This window comes from Anser cygnoides, chromosome 2 (assembly GCF_040182565.1).
Source record: "Anser cygnoides isolate HZ-2024a breed goose chromosome 2, Taihu_goose_T2T_genome, whole genome shotgun sequence".
NCBI lineage: Eukaryota > Metazoa > Chordata > Aves > Anseriformes > Anatidae > Anser > Anser cygnoides.
In genome coordinates this window covers 14,385,903-14,407,711 of record NC_089874.1, presented here as the reverse complement: position 1 = coordinate 14,407,711, position 21,809 = coordinate 14,385,903, and the positions used below count along the sequence as shown (strand labels likewise).

The window sequence follows — 21,809 nt, the reverse complement described above, 5'->3', positions numbered from 1 at the left end:
ACTGGGGCTTGCTTACTGTTCCACACAGCTCCTGAATAACTTCTGTCCTTTATGGCACTGAATATACTTTTAAGTCACCCTAGAAAGTGTTTTGCAGGCATACATGTCTATTTCTGACTGACCTTTCCATTGGACACATGCAGACTGAATTTTTATTCAAGAACTGCAAGTGCACCTTCAAATCCAGTCCTGTTCTTCACATCTAGGTGTGCTGTAACTCCATTGCAAGTCCTGCAGCTCCTGTGTAGCCTGCAAATGAAGTTTCACCACGAGCATTGCATTGCTGGGGATGTAAAAAAAATAAAAGAATAAAATAAAAGGGAAGGAAATGAGACTATGAGACTGATCAATAAGGAAGGAGGAGTTGCTTTTATCAGATCATTTTTCTGACCATGACTGCATACCAACCCCATCCCAAACACTGACTTCATATATTCTCTGTGGAAGAGAAATATTTTTATTCATGAGTGAAAGGATTCATATGCACCAAGCGGCAGTTTTGCCAGAGGACTGGTGATTGTCATACAGCAAGCAGTTCAAACCAGGAATCCCCCTGGGCTGGTGGGTTTGTCTAGTGTGGAGCTCTTTCCTTTTCTTCCCATTGTAAGCATACCCTTAGGGCTCCTGCTTGACTTTGATTCTGGTCTTGTTTATGTTGGTGTAAATCAGGAGTAACTTAGTTCCCATCAGTGCAGTTCAGGTAAATGAGATCACGCTCCAGCATATGGTACTTAGCCTCTCTAATTCTGTTAAAGGAGCTACAAATGGGTCCTCATCTAGCTAAGCTTTTCACAGATCCTCTGTTTTGTAGTTTTTCCTACAAATTATTTCATATGATGTTCTTCCATTTTCTTCTCCTAATAACTAGTTTTTACTTAAAATGAAAGGGTTTTCATTTAAGATTGGGAAATGCTTTTTACAAACGTCAGTGAACTAAGTTTCATAACATTCCTGTAATAGTGAGCTTCTTTAATCAGTATTATTGTACAACTGTTGCATCCCATCAAATATAACTCCCAGACCAGAATTAAAAAACCCAAACCAAAAAGAATGTTAAGACAAGATTGAGTATGCAGTATTAATTAAAAATGTCATCAGAATTCAAAGCAAGATGCCTTATCTGCTTTACAGGAAACTTTTGAGAGAAAAGAAAAATAAACAAATATATTTCCTTGATGTGGAACATACAGAAGAAATTTCAGATAGGAAGCAGACTTTGTGGATGGATTGGAGTGAGATTTAAAACTCAGTCTGCTGAGTTACAGTTCAGTTGTGGAGTAACTGCATTTTACAGTTGTCCCTGAGGGATTTTCTAGGATATTTAGGAATCCATCAGGAAATCAGGGAGCTTAGTTTCCTCATCAGTATTGGGAATCTGTGTCTATATAATAATTCAGTTGCAAAGTGTGTAACACCTCTGATTTTCCTGCTCTCTCCCGTGCTACCTTTCCTCCTGACAAGCAGTGACTCTTGGCATACTCTGCTTTGTGCTGATGAACAACTTTTTATGTTCCAAAAGTTGAGGGAAACATTTTCAGGAATGCTGAATTACAAGTCAACATATACCACTAATATGATGTCTACTGCAGCAATAAGGAGACTTTGGGACCAAGATCTTAATTATTGATTCCTGCGAACTCAGCTGGTGGTCCTTGGACCTTATTAAATACTCTTCAGTTTTTATTCATATTCTTATTCCCTTGAGCTATAGCTCAACTGTGTAACTTCTTCCAGTAGATGTCAATTGTTAATAAAATTTGTTGAATGATAAAGTTCAAGGTTGGATCATCCTTAAGATTAAGTCTTTTTAGCTTTCAGCACAGTCAATCACGTTGCACTTAGCTTGATTTGCTTTGCTTAAGGCTTTCTCAACAATCAGTTTGCATGGTGCTGTTGCTAACCCCAGTTCTAGCCCTGTGATGACCTTTCTCCAGCCCTGATTATTTATGTGTATCCTGCAGTTCACTGGGGAAGTGTGTGTTGGCTTCCAAACAAAGATTGCTGTCTATTATATACAACCTAAAAATACAACTGTGAACATGTGTAGGAGTTTGAAACATGATTTTTTTTTTTTTTCCCCTGGAGTTTATTAACATCCTGTTGTATTTATTTCAAAACCTACAAGATGGATGTTTTTAGAGGTTTATTGTTCAAAAGTTGCTGTGATTATAACAACTGACAGACTGATAGGTGCAAAGTACAATTGATTACATTCATGGACTGTGTAAAGCAGTTTAAATGATTGTATTTATGTATTGCCATCTTCACTGGAAACCTGGACTCAAAATGAGAAATGCCTGAGCTTTGGTAGTGATGTACATGTGCTGTACAATAGTTGAAAACACGAGTAGAGGTATGAGTGTTGGAAATGTCCTGTTGCCCAAAAGCAAGTACTATTATGTGTCACAAATCCACAAATCTACTTATACAAAAAGCACCCCCAACAACCTGTTTGATTAGTAAATCTACCTCTCTGCTCCATCTCTTTGTTATAATTTGTTTAGCTAGATTTCCTAAGAAGATGAGACTTATATATTCATCCTCTCTGTGTATGCCTGTGTCTGTGTGTATACATGACAAGCATGTGTCTGGGTGTTTTCTTGCTGTGGTGTATGAAGAGGTAGATGATTTCACATGATTTTGGCCAGAGAATAAAATTGTCATAACCAAATAATAAGTGGATAGGGAAAGGAAAGGGACAGACTGTGGTAGTGCCTTGGCACATTGCAAAGTAATCTCTCCCATCATGGAAGACCAGGAAAATCGAAAGAGAAAATTTCTGAATATCTCCATCATGCAGAAAGCTTCATCTGAAACTCAGGGCTATCCCAATGTACATCAGTCACAGCTGTGATGCTCTAATCTGCTAGGCTGCATTAATCTGGGGACTCACAGGACTGCTGCTTTTATCTTTTTGCCAATTAAGAGGTAACTCCACAAACTTAATGTTGACTAATCAGCTGTGGTTTCTTTTCCTTTAAAAGCAGTAAGAAAACCCTCTAATCAAAGAGAGTAGCATTTGATTGTGTGTTAGTGGAGTACACTGTATGAGAAAGATGAATAAACTTGTGCCAGTCCCTGCATCTTGCAGAAGGGAGAGCTTTCTTCATTCCTCTTCAAGCCAAGATGAACCCCTTCTGTTTGGTGCTGCCATGCACGAGCAGAGGGACAGCATAAGGCCAGTTCAACAAAAGGGCAATTTACTATATTTACAAATATATCTCATTGCTTCTACTCCATGGGTTCTTGCCTGGCCCTGTGAATTCCTGAAGTTTGCACTCACCTAACTCCCTAGACATTCACGGCGATGTTATGAAGTTCCTGTTATGCTCTAAAATGCCATATGCTATAATTTTTTTTTCCACCATACCCATTCCCATGAATATCTGAGCACCTGGTCTGATGCAAAATCTAAACAGACAAAGCAAAACAATGCAGAAAGTGGTACCAAGAATGATAGGAGTGACAGTCAACATGTGAAATCCATACAAATGCCAAATGAGTGCTCTCTCAGACCAGCTGCTCTGAGGAAGGAGTGCATGAAGCAGTAGCAGGGTGGAGAAGTGAACTGAGGTTAGAGTCTAAGGCCAGTTGTACAGGAAGGATGGACAGAGGTGAAGGGGAGTTCAGAGGGCAGTGAGGCGATGTGAAGGAAAGAACAACTTCCAGTTGTAGAAAATTGCAGGGAGGAGGCCAAAAGAGAGCTATTCTCACAGACTGTAAATCGCTATGCTATTATAGTAACTCAGATTAATAAATATTTATATTATAAAGCTGTCCAAGGACTTAGACCTCACCGGGTTGCACTCTGAGTAATAATGAAGACAGTCTCATTCTGACTTCCCAGTGAGATTCAGTGAGTTATTGAAAGAAACTTGTGACATCAGGACAGGCTCCAAGAACACAGGTCTTCTGGGCAAACTGCTTTGCTGTCTTCTTTTAGCAAATAGTAAACTCTTCTGGGCTCAACACAAACTCTAACAATATTCAGTGCTTTTCACAGTGCACTTCACAAGAGGTTGGATATGTATAAGTGCACTGTCTGATTCTCCAGAAGGTTTTGCTGCATGCTGCTACTGTACCCAGCCTCCTGGAGGTGACCATCTCTTGTGCTTTCAGATGGCATGACAGAAGGACCACAGTCCATCTCTGTCTTTCTAAGATGTCTATGCCCACAAGAATGAGATTGGGTTAAAGAGATTTAGCAATCATAGAATCATAGAATAATGAAAATTGGAAGAGACCTCCAGAGGTCATCTAGTCCAACTCAAAGCAAGCATAATTCAGATTTAAATCAGGTTGCTCAGGACCTTGTCCAGTCAAGTTTCAAAAATCTCCCAAGACTGAGATTCCACCACACCCCTGGACAACCCCTTCCAGTACTTAATCACTCTCAGTCTGTTTTTTTTTTTTTTTTTTCCACCATTGTGTCCAATTAGAACTTGTCTTGCTGCAACTTGTTGTGACTATTGCCTCTTGCTGAGCACCTCAGAGAAGAGTTTGGTTCCACCCTTGTGATTACCTCTTGTTCTGTAGCGTAAGACTGCAATTAGGTTCTCCCATGCCATTCTTGTCTCTACTTTGAACAAACATGTTCCACCAGCCTCTCCTTGAATGTTGTCTGCTCCAGCCCCCAACTAAATGGTATTTTTCAGGACTCTTTACAGTTTGCAAAATATAACTCTTCTACTGGTAAGCACCAAACTGGACACCTATGCAACCTCTCAAGTGACAGGAAGAAGCAGTCATTCCTTTGTCTTTTTGGCTATGCTTTTTTGCTAATGTAGCATAGTATGACATATCCTGCACGCTTTGCCCAGGCTTCTCTTGCAAAGCTGTTAGCTAGGAAGTCACTCCCCAGCCTGCACTGCTACAAGGAGCATTTCCATCCCCAGGGCAGAGAGGAAAGTCTTCCCTTCAGCTGGTGCCAGCCACACGCTTTCCCATTCCTTCATCCCTGCACACTGTTGGAGATATTAGTGTCAGCTCCCCTTTGGTTCAGGAACACAACCTTCAACCAGGAACACAACTAGCAACCTCTTTGACTATGAACTTTTGTCCACTACCTTTAGAATGTGACAGTGCATCCAAATTTTCATCTGCCCTGTTGTAGGTTACCTGCTTGCTAGAGTGTGTCATGCTAATCTTTTGGGAAAGCCCTATAACCAGATGAGAAAAAAAGAGAGGTCTGAAACTGAAAGTATTTTAGCCATAGTTTTCTTTCATCTTTGTGGAAAATTCTCAGACAGCTGATTATGGATCAGATTAAGCGTATCTCACCAAAACTACTCTTATACCTTAGAATAATAATAAAAAAGCTTAGAATAAAAAAGCCCCCTTAGACAAAGTCTCGGAAAAAGTAGCCATAGTTCTTGAGTGAATAGGAACCCCTTGTAAGTGTATATTTCTGTCTTTCAATCTATACAATGCTTCAAAGAAACTGAAGGACAGTATATAGTTAACAAGAAATTCCCTAGACTCTATCATATGTAGTAGCTTCCTCATGTGCATATATATATTTTTCTAAATGGAGGAAAATTAACAAAGCACAGAGTCCGTTTTCATTGGTTTTGCCCCTCTAGCCACTGAAATCTCAAGCAGCCAAAAACCTGTTGCCTTTGTGCAGTCCCTGGGGTGCAGAGGGCATCAAACAGTTCACACTCTGAAAGTCTACCAAAGCCACTTCATTTAAAATTCAGCACAGTGTTTTCCCAGTTGGGCAAAAGGAGCAGTTGAATGCAGTGGTCAATCTGTAATTTAATTCTTTTCTACCTGAGCAAAATGAATGTTTCATAGCCATAACAGCGGCTGAAGGAGGGGCCTTGTCCAAGTGCAGCACAGGAGAGGGAAGTGCATCCTGGTTCTGTCTGCTGTGAAATATACCTCAGACTTCCATTTCCAGCATTTGTCTCTCTTGTATATGTGAAAATAAATGAGATAAGACATGCTTATTTATGGAGATGCAATGCCCTCTGTTTCTGTAGCCAGAGGAATGCTCAATTTATCAAAAAAAAAAAAAGAAAAAGAAAAAAAATAAAAACATGTTATATTCTAGATTATTTTCAGATAATTTCCATTGGCAACAAGTAAGTTCTTGGTTAACTTTTTTTTTTTTCTTTTTAAATAAATGAGTTTCAGCAGCCACATAACAACAACAAAAAAAAAATTAACAGAAAAGTTCTGCAAGGTCTCAAGAAAATCAGCTTACATGACCAGCTAATGGTTTGAGGAATGGACTCTTGGCATGCAGTGCAGAAATGGTTAGCAGTAACAGCCTGGCTTATCAATTGGTGTCTTACATGACAGCTGACACAGTCTTATGGTCTTGCAAACCCTCACACCCAAATAGTTTTGCTAATCTGAAGTTCTCTACTAACTTTCAGGAAAATGTGGGAGAATGAAGACTACATGTGCTAAGATTTGTAGTTAACAGTGAGTAAAGCAGATCCATACATTTTATGTTGAACCAAGATCTGTTTTGAAATATATTTTGCAGGCTGATGAAACAAATGACATTCTCATCTTGTTATTGTTCATTAACTCAAGGATGTGAAATTGTTCTGCATATCTGGTCTCTCTTCTCTCACCAGACATCCCCCCCATTCTTGTGTAAATAGTGCAAGTTCATCCATCACTGTGTAATCAGGAGACTGTCAGGATCTACCAGCTACAAATTTGTGAGTTCTTAGAATTTCATTTGAAATACAGAGAAAACTGTATTTGAAAAACTGCTGGAAAGAGATGTGGAAAGAGACGTATTTCACTGAATAATTAGTTCTTGTTTTGCACCAGATTTTCCATTAATTTTTTCTTAATGATGTGGACTGTTTCTCTTCTGTGCTGTTCACATTTGGCCTGCTTTCAGTGAAACTTATAAACAGGGGCAATTGCTGTAAATGAAATCTGGAAAACATATACAAATACATACAGGAAGAAAAAATAATCTTGATACTATTAATCTCATGAAATTAATCTAACAGAAGTGGGCCTTAAGTCATAGTTCTTTTGAATGTAGAGGATTTATTTAAACTAGTTTCCAAGGCCAATTTTGATAGTTTTAAAAAATAAACTTTTTGTTTAAGAGAAATGTCAAGAAAGCCTGCCGTCCATTTCAATGTATGTTAACATTCCTGTGCTTGGGACCTCCCTGAACTCTCCTATTCTGTGACTTTTATGCTGTTGACATTGCCTTTTTTGTGGGTAATGTCAGGCTTGCTTGTCCAATCTCAGCTGTGTGACTAAGGCACTCATCATTATCCATTGTTTGAACAAGGTCTTGTTGTGTGCTCTGACTGATTGATTGCTTATTCTCAATAAACAAAGACTTGCACTCAAGGTCTTTGAAACATTTCTTGCTCAACTAGACCACTTATATGCACAGAAGGCCAACTGTGCCTCTCCACTATTTGCTTATTCAAATAGATAATTTTTTTTTTTTTTTTTCTCACAAAGAGAATGGCCATCTTAGAAAGGAAGACAGAGCAGTCAGGAGGAAGTATTATTTTTCTAGTCCTATCGTATCTTTCTGTTTAATCTACAGTGTTTTTCTGGGTGTTTTATTTTTTTTTTATTCTGAAGTCATAGTACTAGATATTGTATTAGAGAACTTGATTTTTTCTGAAGTAGGATAAAGTGAAATTCCAGTGATGCTAGTAGATGAGGAGCACTGAAAACCGTTGTGTCCCTAGGAAAAAGAGGAGGAGTCCCCAGTTGCACAGTGGATATCAGTAACAGGTAATGCTCAGCTCACAGCTTTGGTTGGGAACAGTATCAGTTGTGAATATAAACCTTTTGCAGGTGATTTTAGCTAATAGTCTTTGCATATACTTCCTCCTTCATTGACATAATGGATTAACATAAGCAGTTTTAAAAATATCCTAATACTACAGTGTCAGACTGACTGTTCAGTTTGCTCTGCTGTCATTAAAAAGTCCTCCTCCATTATTATTATTTTTTCAGTCACCCTTGCCATTTAATATCTTGAATATATGAACAATAATAGCTGAGTAAAAATTTCAACGTATAGTCCAATGGAAAGATGTAATCTGGTGGTACAAATCTGCTATCATTTTACTAGGAAGGGGAAAGAGAAATCTCTTACAGGTTGCTGACATTTTGTAAGGTAGTAATGACTCCATTGTGCTATGCAGACAGAAAACAACACAACAGTCTCTTCTCCTATATGCATTGCTTGTTACTACAGTATTCCTGTGCAAGGAGAAAAATTGCCTTAGAAAGGTCCACAAAGTTCCTTGAAATAAAATTCATGATGTAACTCTAAAAGGGGACTTTATATGTCTTGTATATACGCATATGACAAGTTTTATGTTTATGTTTTTAAATTTTTTTTAAACTAACAATATAAAATCCAGTATTTATCCTGATCTATTTGAATAACGTTCTCTACCCATCCCCTCCTACTGTCTTTATTAGGAATGAATCGGGATGGAGAGGGATGAATGATACTTTATTGCCCCCCTCCCCCTTTTTTTTCCTTTCGTGTGGTCATAAGTAAAGTTTTATTATTTACAGAAGTGTCAAGGTTGATCCACACCTATAATGCTGTGTACATAAAAATACACATGAAAGTTCACTTGTCCGTCTGCATTCATTTAGTGCATAATGGTAAATAGCCAATTTATTCTTATGCTTACAATAGTTAAATCATTTATTCTTTTGAAAACTTCATTACAAATGTCACTTAGTCATTTTTCCAGGTTCTGCATATCGTTAGTATTTGGGAGAAAATATTTATCTTGAAAAGTTAATTGAAACAGCAGATTGGAGTCTTCTTCCACTTGTACAGGTAGAACACTTGTAGTGAGACATCGGACTTACATCAAATCAAAATGTGTGTGAATATGAGAGAAGAGTCAGGCTCTATCTTTCCTGTCTGGGAATAACGGCTAGTACACACGAGGCTAATTCAGGAGGAACATTTAGTCATGGCCGCCTGTAACTGGGCCACTATGTGAAACATAATTATAAACCAGTAGCTGTAAAAACTGTAGATAACAGTTCACTGGAAAACTGAAGACATTCTAATAGGAATGGAGCCGCTAACTTTGTAATTTTAAGAAATGAACAGTAATCCTTATTTAATCCCTTTTAATGATAAAGTGTTGGCATCCACTCCCTACTCTGCCCCCTTCTCCCCATTATTAAATGTTATTTGATAAGTACTGATCCAACCTTGGGGATTCTATGATTCCTTGATGCTCTATTCCTACTGCCTGTATTGCTGGAAATGGCAGTTACTGCTCCATGCCTGTCAGAAGGTTTCTGACTTTTCTACACGGGGCTGTTTGTCTTTCTGCGTTCTTATGCTTTGTCCATTCCCAGTACATTTTCACCTCAGTATCTGGTAAATAGGTAATTTCAGTTGCTGTGACAGGGACCTTACACTTTATTCACTTCCATGCTGTTTGTTTATAAATATGTAAACAATGCACAGTCTCCCTATGACCCTCACTCCATCTTTTTTTTTTTTTAGACTTGTCAGAGACTCTGCTGATTTTGAATAATTATTTTGACTGAATAATCACTTTGCCTCTAGAGACAGACTCTGCTAATCTCATTTCCATTTAGTCTTTGCATCCTGTGGGTTGCACACAGCATCCTGCCTTCCAGATCCACATTAACTGATATAACTAACATCTCCTGCATCTGGATTATTATATTATTATTATTTTTTTTTCATGTGCAATACAGAGTTTTGAAATTCTTTTTGTGGGAGTGTATAAGCATCCCAACACATATACACATATGCTGCTAACCATCTGTGTGAGAAGACAAAGTAGCAGGAGGTAGTCAGGCTCCTGAGAGTTTTACCTTGCAGTCTTGCATTAGCCCTTGAAATTTACCCTGATGGTGGAAGTCCCAGTATGCTGAGTGAGTGATAATTTTTGCCATAATCTTTATCCAGAAATTTTAATCAATCTTCTAGATATCAGTCATAAGTTATCTTGTACATAATGTTTAATATTTTTGTTTTTATTCAGCATTCCCTTAGATATTATTGTAGAATGTGGGCAACATCTGATATAAGAGTAGCATTTCTTGTTGTACAATATAAGATGTAGTGCAAGCTTTTTAGATTCTGTGGACATTGGTGAGGATTAAGTACTTTTCTTACCTTGAAGTTAATGTTAAATGAGAGCTTAATGACACTGATGGATGAAGGACAGAAGCATTTAGCAGTGGTATAGATTCTCTGTCCTAAAGGTCTCTGTCCTAGGTCTAAAAATACATCAGGATGCTTAGCTTCTCGTTGCTGTGAGTCTTCATTGGATTTGCCTTCATCCAGCTGCTTCAGGTAGGAGTTACTGAGAGTGGGAGAATTCAGATAAGCAGGAACTGCCCAGTAACTGGGAAAGAAATGGGTCAATCTGTATCAGATTTTAGCGAGTTGAAATGAAAGTGAACCAGTTTTCCTAGTAAGTTCTTCCAATTTTTATGATTCCAACTGCAAACAGTGAAATTTCAGGTTTTTTAACTTTAAGGGTTAATGAGTGAACAGATGTGAAAGATTAGATGTAGCTGAGAACAGCATGCCGATGGAAGAAAATACTGACTCTTATTACATTCAGTCTTTTCTTGAGAGATAAGAGAAGAAGAGAAGAAATCACCTTCCCCATTTGAGAGGTTTTAAAATATGTTTGCTTTTTTTTTTTCCCCAGTATAATTTATTCTTTTTATAATTAGCAGTTCTTGAATGACTATCTGAGAAAGAGGCTAGTTTTGCCAGATGATTTACTGAATAAATACCCATATATAAGGTAACTAACTTGAGCATCCTCCACTCCTTATAGTGTCAGAGAAGGATAAGAACCAGTCTTTTTGGCCTAGGGTAAATACTAATTGGCATCATATTTTACTGGAAGGGCTTGGCCTTAGTCACAATGGAAAGATGTATTTTTGTAATCAGCAGTTGTAGCTGTCCTTACTTGGTAAGTCATAGTATTCTCCATGCAATATTCCAATATTCTTTCTGTTCTGTAAGGTGTTTTTTTTTTTTTTTTTTTTTTTTTTTTTTTTTACTTAGAAGATTCCAAAACAGGCTGCAGCATTTGGTCAATTTCCTCAGCCTGTGTTGTTATGCCAATAAGCTTGAGTAATGAGAAGGGATTCAAACCCAATCTAGAATTGTTCAGGTGTTCAGAACTGGGATGATCAAAGATAAAAAAGGATATGAATTTAGGTGAATAACTATTTAACATGAGAAAAAAATAGAAAGAGAAGGACTTCTAAATTGCAGACAACAGTTCATGTAATCATGAGTTTTCAGTGCTACTTTTCTTCAGATTTGCTGGGAAAAGAGGAATGTGATACAGAAATCAATATTTTTCTCAAATTGATGAGAATGTAGTTTACACTGACAAGGTTTTCAAGGCTCGGTTGAATGGTCTCTCTTTGACCTCACGAAACCCTTGATACGTGCATACAAGTAACTTCAGCAGCCGGTGCCAGTGGCCAGGCCCAGCCCAGGTATACGTGAGTGCATAGTTTTGCAAGTAGGCACATAGAATTACAATCATATCTCTGAACCTTAATTGCCTCATAGAAAATAAACTCTCCTAGTTATGTGATCTCCCCCATTGCCAGGATAATACAAATCAAGAAGATCTGTGATAAGACCCTGCTTTTAATGAAAGAAGATTGTATTTCTCCTTAAGTCCCTCTGAGTCTTTGACTTGACTGAGGGGAGAGAGGCAACTAAATTAAATTGAGTTTGAGCAGTAAGAAAATTAAAGGGCCTCCTAGGACCTCTGTTAGGATCAGGGTTTGAAAAGCTTTGAGATTAAGATGCTAAAATCTTCACTCAGACTGCCAGGGTGGGCTTGGGCTGCTCAGTCCTCTCTATATCCTGAGAGATGCTGAGCACCTGATAATGCCCTGAATTTTGGGGTGATTTCCTGAGGTTGAGCCTCCTGCATTTTCATTTGAGCGAAGCCAAACGTGAGCACTGTGTCAAGACCGTGCACTTCTGTCCTGCTAGTGGGACATTACGCTGTGTAACTGTATACATTTCAATATTAATTTCTGTGGTACTTGTCTGAAGAAGTACTTCTTGTTATCCCAGACAGCTGAGACATGGGAAAGGCTGCATTACGGAAGTGGTACCAGGAAGAAAGCTGTAATCCATGCCTAAGTATTGTGAAAGATCTCATTCACCTACGCCAAAGTGCCAGCACTTACTGTGGTTTTATCCACTTCATAGCAGTTGCCATTTGCAAATGTTCAGAACTGGTTAGACCTCTTTTCCACCTCTACATGAGACAACGGGATTGTTTTAATAATCGAAATGTTTAAAACAAAGACATTGCTTTTGGGAAGACCATTTGCTTTTAACAATCAGCAAGTCTCCCGCTCCAAACCTGAGAATCACTGTTTGCTGTGGGAAGCCCAGTTCTTATGGCCACGTGAGACGTGCCATGGGGCTCCAGTCCCCAGTGCCAAGGTGCTGGGTGGCCCTCCACTCCTTCAGCACTCATCTGTGTTCCATAGATCCTTTTGCCCACAGCTTCAGGACTGTGCTGCCCAGTGGGAGGAGAGCAGTGAAGGTGACCATTCCTCTCTGAGAGGGGGTGGGGGCGGTGGTGGGAGGAGGAGAGGTGAGGGGTGGGGAGCTCCCAAGCAAAGAGCCTGTTCTCATTCAGTACACAAAAGTGAAACTTGGTGAAAGATTAAGAACAAAAGGAACAAAACAATCTCTGCTTTGCCTGCATACCTTCTCAAGGAGGTTAATACTATAGTTGCTGAGAGTTTTTATAAGATTCCTGGTAAGCGGGAAATTACCTTTCTAAATCCACATTTGTTAATAGGTAATATTATGTGGCTGTGGCCTTTGAGAGAACTTATAATGTGCCTACAGTTCAAATAAGGTCATTAATGTAGAATTCTTAAATGTTGGTTAACATACTGTGCAGAGGGCCTAAGTTTCAAGTGCAGAAGCAGGCAGCTGCTGTGACTGCAAAAATGAATATTGAAATGTGCTGTCCTGCAGGTACTACCTTGCTTTGAGAGTTATTTTCAAAGATTAACTTCTAGTTATAACCAGAGATCAGTTTGCATATTCACAGTCATTGAATGCACATACCCATGTACAGGAATATTCAAGCCTAACTTCCAAAGATGACATAACTTTTTAAATATAATCTGAATCCCACCATATTTAGAATATAGAAAAAAAAAGAAGAAAAAATCTTACCTGCTACCAGCCAACTCTTCCTTATAAATATGTATCTAACTGTACAATCAGATAATTCCTTCAACATGTGCTTTCTAATGATTTCTCTGTGCCTTTTTGTTTGCTACTTGGAAATTCTGTGAACCTTCTTATGGGGTGACATAGCTTTCCCTGCGGGTGCCTGTGAGATGTACAATATTTCTAGCTACTGCCTTTCAGTGTCTGTCAGCAGGCAGCTGGCCAGAAAGCATTTATTTAGCAAATGTGAACAACTGGAGAATTTTTGTTTGCAAGACTGATGGGACATGCTACAATTTACTGAGAACAATAACAATGCTTTGCCCCCACTCAATAGATCTACCTTGAAGCTCCCTGACATTAATAAAAGACTAGATCAACCTCTCTCACCTCCCTCTCTTTTTCCAGCTACAGATATAAGGTTTGGAAAGTGAGGGATGGGTAATACTTGCTGTAATTTGCTTTAAGAGTTGTAGAAGAACAGAGGAGAAGAGAAATTGTCCTGCTGTTAATGTGTGTAAAAGCTAAGAGTTAAAATGTAGTGAAAGACTTACTCATTAGCCAAATATTATTGCATTATGTTTTCTTTTCTGGAAGGAAAGTATTAGAAACCCAGCTGTTCATTTGAATTTAAAAAGTTTAGAAGACAAAACTGTAATGAAATATTTAATCTGAAAACAATGTTGAGGAGAACTTTTTTTCAGTGTGAGAATGGAAATTCGGAGCAAGTCACTGAAAAGATCTTGTTTCCAAAATGGGTAGAGTCAATGTTATTTCAGCAAATTTACTGACAGTTTATGAAGCTCTAAGAGCAGAAATAGGATTCTAGCTGGTGCTCAGCTAAGCCCAGACTGACAGCTGTTTTAGGAGTTCTTTATCTTGATGAGTTTAGGAAATTTCTCTTTCCTCCTCATTTAGCCGCATGGGGCTAAAAGTGTTAAATATCAATACTGGGAAAAGAACAAATGCATCTTTGCAGAGTTTATTTATAAAGACTTTATAGTTTTGTTATTCACTGGGAAATTATGAGTTTCTTGCTAGTACACTTGCTGCTTACTTCCCTTTGATCCTTCTGGATTAGCTGTGGTTAGATGCACTATCTTTTTCTCTGTAAGGCAAAAGTATACCCAACAGCTGTGAAATTTTTTTGCTTTTTGGTTTAAAGGGAGCCTATGAAAACTTCATGTATATTTTGTGTACATTTTCCTCTGACAATACTTGCAGTATTCAAGTGAATAAATGGAATTTAAGGCTTATTTATTTATTTATGTATCCATTTATTCATTTATTTATTTATTTTAAGGGTGAGTTTATCTCTGGTTTGACTAAACATGTCATACACATGTGAAAATGCAGGATGCCTTGAAACATCTGCATTATTTAAAGCATCTTTTGACAAATGTCAGATGCCTTTGTGGGTCATAAAGAAACTTGACACCAGCTGAAAAGTGTTTCGCTATAAGAGTTTGGAGCTGAACCCAAGGTTCTTGAGCTTTGGGTTATTACTTGGACAATAGTGATATTTCATCTTTTGTCTTGCATACCTTTATTGTTAACAAAACCTATACCTTTGCTCTTTATTGTATGTACTACCATTGCAGTGGTGTGTGTACGGGACCTTTGGGTGTTTATATTTATACCTTAAATCAGCTTGAAACAACTGATATGGAGTACAAAGGCTCATATTAGCTAGGACAAGTCACACGAGTAAAGGATGCAGAGGTTTTCTGTGTGTAGCATTAGCTGTCTGCTGTGTCCTGGGAAGAGCTGGGTACACTGGTGTAGGTTCACAATTTCTGATTTAAAACTGATTTTTTGAGAAAACGCAACTTATTCTGCCGTCATATCAGAACTGCAAAGACTGGGGCGTGTAACCAGGTACCTTTGGAAATCTTAGTGGGAAGGATGTTACCTGTCAGTGTGTCAGCCTTGAGAGCTTCTTGGCTTCCATACCAGTCACCCTTGGGTTGAAATCGGAAAATTGGATCTTCAGACCAAATCCAAGTCTCCAACTACCTGGTGGGATGTGGGAAACTCCTGACAGACTGATATATGTGAGGAAATAAAAGTACTGTTTAATTGTCATTTGATTTCATTTGTAAGTTTGGAAGTGTAGAAGTCCTGAATTCAGCTTTTACAGGCATGTTTTTTTTTTTAACTTATATCACAAGAATGATCAAGATTAAAGGAGGATAGATATGAAGCACATCTATTAGAAATGAATCACTAAAACACTTCAGACTTGTGATTGAATTTAACCTCAGTCTTCTAAGAAAGGGAGATGTAGCTGTCCCCTTGCAAGCATAATGTACTTTAAGGCCAATGTTTTCAGAGGTGACTGTTGATTGCCTCAGTATTTTAGTGCCCAGTAGAGAGATTTTGATTGCTTACAGTTTAGCATGTCCTAGTCTAGATAATTACAAACCAGTGCACAGCAATAGTCTCTTCTGAAACATTTACATAGCCATGAAACAATCTTGAGACAGGTTGGGAATGAGAATACAGATTTTGTAGGTCCCAGTCATTGTCTTGAACAAGTTTATTGCTGTTAAATCTTAAGTGTGTGTATATATGCATTACAAGAATGAATTACCAGCTGGGATTTTTCATTTGTATGTGATATTCATATACAAGTTATTGACATTTTCTGTTTACTAGACCTGGTGGGGTAGAGGAGGTCCAGCTGTGTATAAATATGATAAATTAATATGAATAATTCATCTATTTAAGCTGAAGTTTCAAAACTGCATCTATTTTTGTTGTATTTTTAAACTGCATTCAGTGTTTGTGGAAGCAAATTTTCATTTTTAATATTGTTTTTCATTCTGTGATACTTTTATTTCAACCAGTGCCCTCTTATTTACAAATATAAACATTCTTTTTCCCTTGTGAGTGAATTTGTTGTATTCTGGTTATGTACATTCAAGACCAGGCTTGCTAGCATTTCCACTTCATATGAAGAGGGTTAATTATGAACTAGACTATGGATCTCAAATACATCAGCAAGCTAAGTAGCTGGTGACTGCTGCAATCAGTTAACTGCAAGGAAATGAAACAGGACTTATTTACATTTAGAGTGATGCCTGAGTTCTTAATCACCTCAAAGCATTTAAAAATTAACTTTACTACCAACAGCTCAAGAGGCATAATGAACCCCAGGAGGGAGTTTTCTTCTCTTTCATTTTCATTGAAGTTGTCTATTCATTTACATCAGACTACACTCACTCCAGTCTGTTTGCCTGCTAAAACCTCAAAAGTTTCCTTATTTAATTTTCTTAAATAACTTGTGGTTCATTTGGTATGCTTCATCATAAATTAGTATTAAAACTGTGGAAGAACTCTTGGTAACTACTGGAGTACAAGCAGTTACAAATTCTTTAAGGACAAATAAAAGCAAACAGTATTTTGTTATAACATTGTAGATGCATATTACCTATGTATAAAAAAGGCAACAAAATACTTTATCACCTTCATGCTTTCTGCACTTTTACACCTGCAGAAGCACATTTTATGATTTTATACACGGACATGCTCACACTCCAGGAAGACAGCTACAGTATAATCAAATAAGCAGCTAACACCCTGACCAGTAATGACATTTGACAATTGGCAATTTAGAAGATGGAAGCAAAGATATTGAAACTACTACAAATTCTCCAAGCTTTTCACCATAACTTTGTTTTATCTTGACTCTTATTTGCCCTGAATCCCCTAATAGGAGCAATCCCTTCATAATATACTCAGCCAACCCATTATTTCTATATACTTTTTTTTCCATCGCTACAAATATGAAGCACTAACACCTCCAAAAGTGGTCTGTTCCCTTGGGAAAGGTCTCAGCTATGAGGGGAAAAAATCTTGCCTTTGGAAGTTTCCCTTTAAGGTTTGAACTATTTTCCTGGGCTATTTACAGCTGAAGTGAAGGTGATATTTTGAGAGACAACAGTAATGAAGAGTAACAGCAATCCAGCAAAACTTAATAGGGGTGAAGCTTAGTGCAGAACCTTTTTTTTTTTTTCTTTTTTTTCTTTCTATCAGCTATTTAGTGGGTAAATTGAATTTAAATGTTTATACATCTATTAAGATAAGCAGAAGTGTTAGTAGTACAGATTATTTCCTTTTTTTTAATATATATAAGAGTTAATATGGCAGTTGTAGTAAACATTAAATACGTAGTTACAGTAAATATATATATGTTTACTTAATAAAGCTATGCACACGTCTCTTTTAATATTTCCCCCACTTCCAGCTCCTTTAATGAAATGTTAGTTATAGATCTAATAAACTTATAAATGAATCCATTGTGACAGCCTTTGTCACCAGTATTTTTACAATGGAATTAGTATATGCCACCGTAATCTAAGTTCCCTAGTTGTTTAGGCCTCTTATGGAATAGGGAATTATGAAACCATAACATGGTGTTAACATGGTGTTACAGAAAACAGCTGCAGTCTGGGGGACATTTGAAGCAGGGTGGCTGTCAGAGGGGGTAGCCCTGCTCTGGCAGCTTCCCTCTTCCTTCTGCTGGTCGTGCCAGCTCTGCACCCTGAATATAGTGGGACTGCAGAGTCGATACTTTGGGAAAACAAGCAGTGGTAACACTCGCACAACCTGAGCTGGGCATGAGAGCCAAGGAGGGGAAGGAGAAGGTAGGGTCTGTTTTTGACGGTGATTATGTCACCTTACATGTCAGACTGTGGCCTTGCTGGAGGAGAAGAATGTATAGTTACAGCTGAGGGGAAATGTTCTTTTTTAGGTAACCTAGACACTTGTAAGGAAAGAGTATTTATGAAACTACTAAAGTTCAGTCTTGTAAATTTTTTTCCTTAGTTGTAAAGGTAAAAATTTCTCTAACAAAATCTCTTTATCATTTTACCGAGATGATAAATACTCAGACTGGGAGATGGATGGATTTTTCTGTGTGCTGTCCTGGGAAAAGAGAGGACCTCTGGGAGCTGTCACCCCATGGGAGGCTGGCACAATATCTACGTGCTTTTCTGGTGATGCTTGAGGGATTGTTCCTTTTTTTTTTTTTTTGCCTGAGGTTACATAGCTCTTTTTCTGTGTAGGAAATTGAATATGACGTGGTGAGACTGGGGTCTAATATTGCTTCAGCTCTCTGTTTTGTGTAAGAGTGTAAAAGTTCCTTATAATGGTTTAAAACAAAAGGGCACTGTTATGTATAACAGTGCTATAATATATCAAATCTGTAAAATGATTCTCAGGCAACTTTCTTAGGATGGACCTTGTTGTCTATTGGATTTGATATTCGCTCAAAATTAGTAGCTATGTACATGCTGAATTTTCCTAAACTCCAGGGTTTCTGTGAACAACTTATTTTGACTACAATGAGATGCAACTTATCATTTAAAAAAACCTCATTTACAAATGAGTGAAACCATTTTATTTCTCATCTATTTTCTTATCCTATTTTAACCTACCACCTTTTCATTTCTTTTTTTTTTCATAATACTGTTTATATTTCCTATGCTATGAGCCTTGACCAATTGTAGAAATATCTAAAATTATGTTTTTAAATATATATATATGTTTTTATTTTACAGTTTCAATGCATTTTGCTATAGATAGCTGTGCATCAAATCTGACAGGGCTGAAGGAGTGAGCAGGCTTCCATCTTGTATTTAATGCTGTGTGAGCAGCCCACTTGCCACTACACCCAAAAGGAGCACTGCTCACCTCTGCTATCAGTTTCTGGATAAAAGCTCTGAGGAGAGAATTTCTTACCTTTCATATTCTTCAGCTGTTTGTTTTCATCAGTTTTTCTCTTCAGAGTGTTTATTTATTTATTATTTTTTTTTTCCTTACTAGAAAGCATCTCTCTCTCTGGAGTTTATCTCGATTTTTCTCTGTAAGGCCATTTATATTTTCACCTTGATGTTAATTTGCTGAGTGAGAGGAACAGCAGATCTGTCTGCCAGTTCAGCCAAATTCTTTCCAAACATTTACCCTGTAAAAGGTTTTGATGCAAAACAATACATTTGAAACGGTTTTCTTGGTATCATTTTATAGAGGTTAGTTTTTCTGGCTGGTGTTACTTGTAGCCTGGGGTGCCTGAATCCCTTCTGATTTAGTTTCAAATGAGTCCTGATATAAATGTCTTCAGGGCTCCTACCAAGCAGTAGACGACGACTTTACTGGTCTTTATTTCAGCCAAACCCTTTTAAAGTAGTTTTATTGTTTTGACTAGTTGTGAAATTGGTTTTGAAGGATTTGTAATGTACAATAAAACACTATACTCATTCAAAACATGAAATTCTTCAGTAAAACTTTTATTTTTAAACATACACTTTCATTGGTATATAGATATTTTTTGACTCTTACTAGTGGTGGAGATCATGAGACCATGTTAGCACAAATGTTCTTTGCCCCTAGTTCTACTTATCTGACAACATTGCTGTGGAAAAAGTTTGGTGTATTTTTGTGTATAATTAATGTAAGATAACAAATTGCTAAGAATGAATTATCAGTGTGCAAACAGAATTGTTTGGATCCAGGTACTCCTCAGGCACTGTCAGCAGAAATTGAGCTGAAACTCTAATTCCTGAGTGTTGTCTGCTATTGCAGATTTAGTGTCCTGCTTTACGTTGTTTGTACTGAAGGAACTAGAATAAGGCTGCTTGGCAGCTGACTCCTTTGGGAATCCCTGCTAAAATGAAATGTATATTTCATAAGGCCATCCCAGGGAGCAAAATTTTAAACAAACATACATTTTAAATGAGTAAGCAATCGTCTACTGGGAAACTGTATGGAGCTTTATTTTTGGATGTATGTGCTCATCTCACAGTGTAGAGAATTACAATCACAATCCACAAATAGAGGAGAACACGCTAGTTAATTCTTAATATCCCTCTAAACACAGCCTTGCAAACTAAATTAGTAAACTCTATAGAAAGGATATTCTCTGCATAAGGTGTCAAAGCTCTGCCAGCACCGGAGAGTATTTTATTGAAATGTAAACCCTATAATGGATCTGGTTGAGTTTTCCTTGAGAGCATTTTTTGACGGGAGTTACATACAGTTACTTGAAGGCAACAGTATATTGGGAATATTTGGAGATATTGATATGTATTTGTGTGGTACAGTTCCTGTAGTCATAGTTCAACTGATCAAGGTTAGTTTATTTAAGGTTTGTTGGAGACCAGACACAATGGACGTGTTCAATCTCTTGTGAATTTAGATAACTATGGGGTAGGTGTTTACACCTAAACTGGTATATTCTAGGCTGTCCTTACTGTCAGTGGGAGAAGTGGATTCTTTGGGAATGTATTCAGATAGTTTATTTTAGATCTCTGCTTAGGATGAGGTGTCAACTTGTCTACATTGTCTATGTACATAATCCCTGTTGTCTACATTGACTATGCACAGAGTCTAGGATGGCCAGTTCAAACCCAGATGTCTGTTTCCAGACGAAGTCATGGGAATCCTAGCAATGCTGACTATCAAGACATTTATTTTCCTTTGTGAAAAAAAATCTGCAATTATATCTTTAATATTAGTAATTTGATAGAATTCAGTTTGGATTTATATGTTTATGTGGAAAGATAGGACCTGCATGATAAACAAAGAAATCGTGATGAATTATTCAATGTTTTTCTCTTTATTCACTTCTATATTTCAAGAGAGCCATAATAAAGGCATTTATATATATGTATATATATGTATTTGGAAAAAAAATATTTGAAACATATGCGAACAGAGTGATTTCTTTGTTGCTTTTTTACACTCCAATTCAAGTGTGCTGCATGATACCTTTTCTGAACTGATTGCATCAGTCTAAAAGAATAGATTGTTGAATACGCCAAGGAACAGAAGTAAAATAAAGAGAAAAGTGTCCTCAGATCTGGACCCTTCATCCTTTTAAATCCTCTTGCATTTTCAGAAAGCACTCAGATCTTACATCCTCTCTACAAGAAATAGCCACATCAAAATTAGCAGCACTCAAAGACAAGGTAGAGGATGACTGCAAAGATTTTAAGGTAGACAGCACAGCACATCCTGTACTCATAAGTATATTTAAAACTGCTCAGCAAGTCACAGTGTGGGGTAGTTTGATTCTTTGTTAAAAAGAATAAGGAACTGTACCTGTTCTATACATATAAGTGGGCTCTATCATTAACAACAAGAGGCCTCCTTCAAGGCATTTATGGTATCAAACATATTAATTCCCTTGTCCTTGCCTTGCACTGCTTGGTGAGTAGGAATTAGATGCAATCAAGAGTGAGCTCTTATGGGACTTATTTTAGTCTCCCTTTCACCTAGGAAGAGTCTGGAGAAAGGGTTCCTCAGCCATGTGCCAGGTGCATGCTACATGCTTGCACCACTGCCTTCTCTGTGCAGCAGGTACAGCAGATTGTCATGCAATTTGGTAAGGGACTGAAAACAAAGCGGGGAGTTGGAGGAAAAACATGTGGAAAAGATAAAGGTTTTACAGCATCTCAATCTTAGAAGTTTTTCTTATCCTGCGTTCTGTACTTCTTACGTTACTTATATCAATACAGAAAATGACATCAATATCCAGGAAAGGATCAATCCCAATTGCAACAAGTCAGTATAAAATTAGAAGATTCAGTAAAAAACTAGA

The 21,809-nt window shown here is 37.6% G+C and overlaps 1 long non-coding RNA gene across 2 annotated transcripts in view; it reads left to right on the top strand.

Annotated features, from left to right (window-relative positions):
* Window positions 1-21,809, top strand: part of LOC106045291 (uncharacterized) — a 41,121-nt gene that overhangs the window by 8,537 nt on the left and 10,775 nt on the right. The window contains exon 1 of one of the 2 annotated variants that reach the window (XR_001212712.3): window positions 7,459-7,734. The exons of the other annotated variant lie outside the window; for it this stretch is intronic. This is a non-coding gene — a long non-coding RNA (uncharacterized lncRNA). Of the gene's footprint in view, window positions 1-7,458; window positions 7,735-21,809 lie in introns of those variants that run through there. 2 annotated transcript variants of the gene reach the window in all.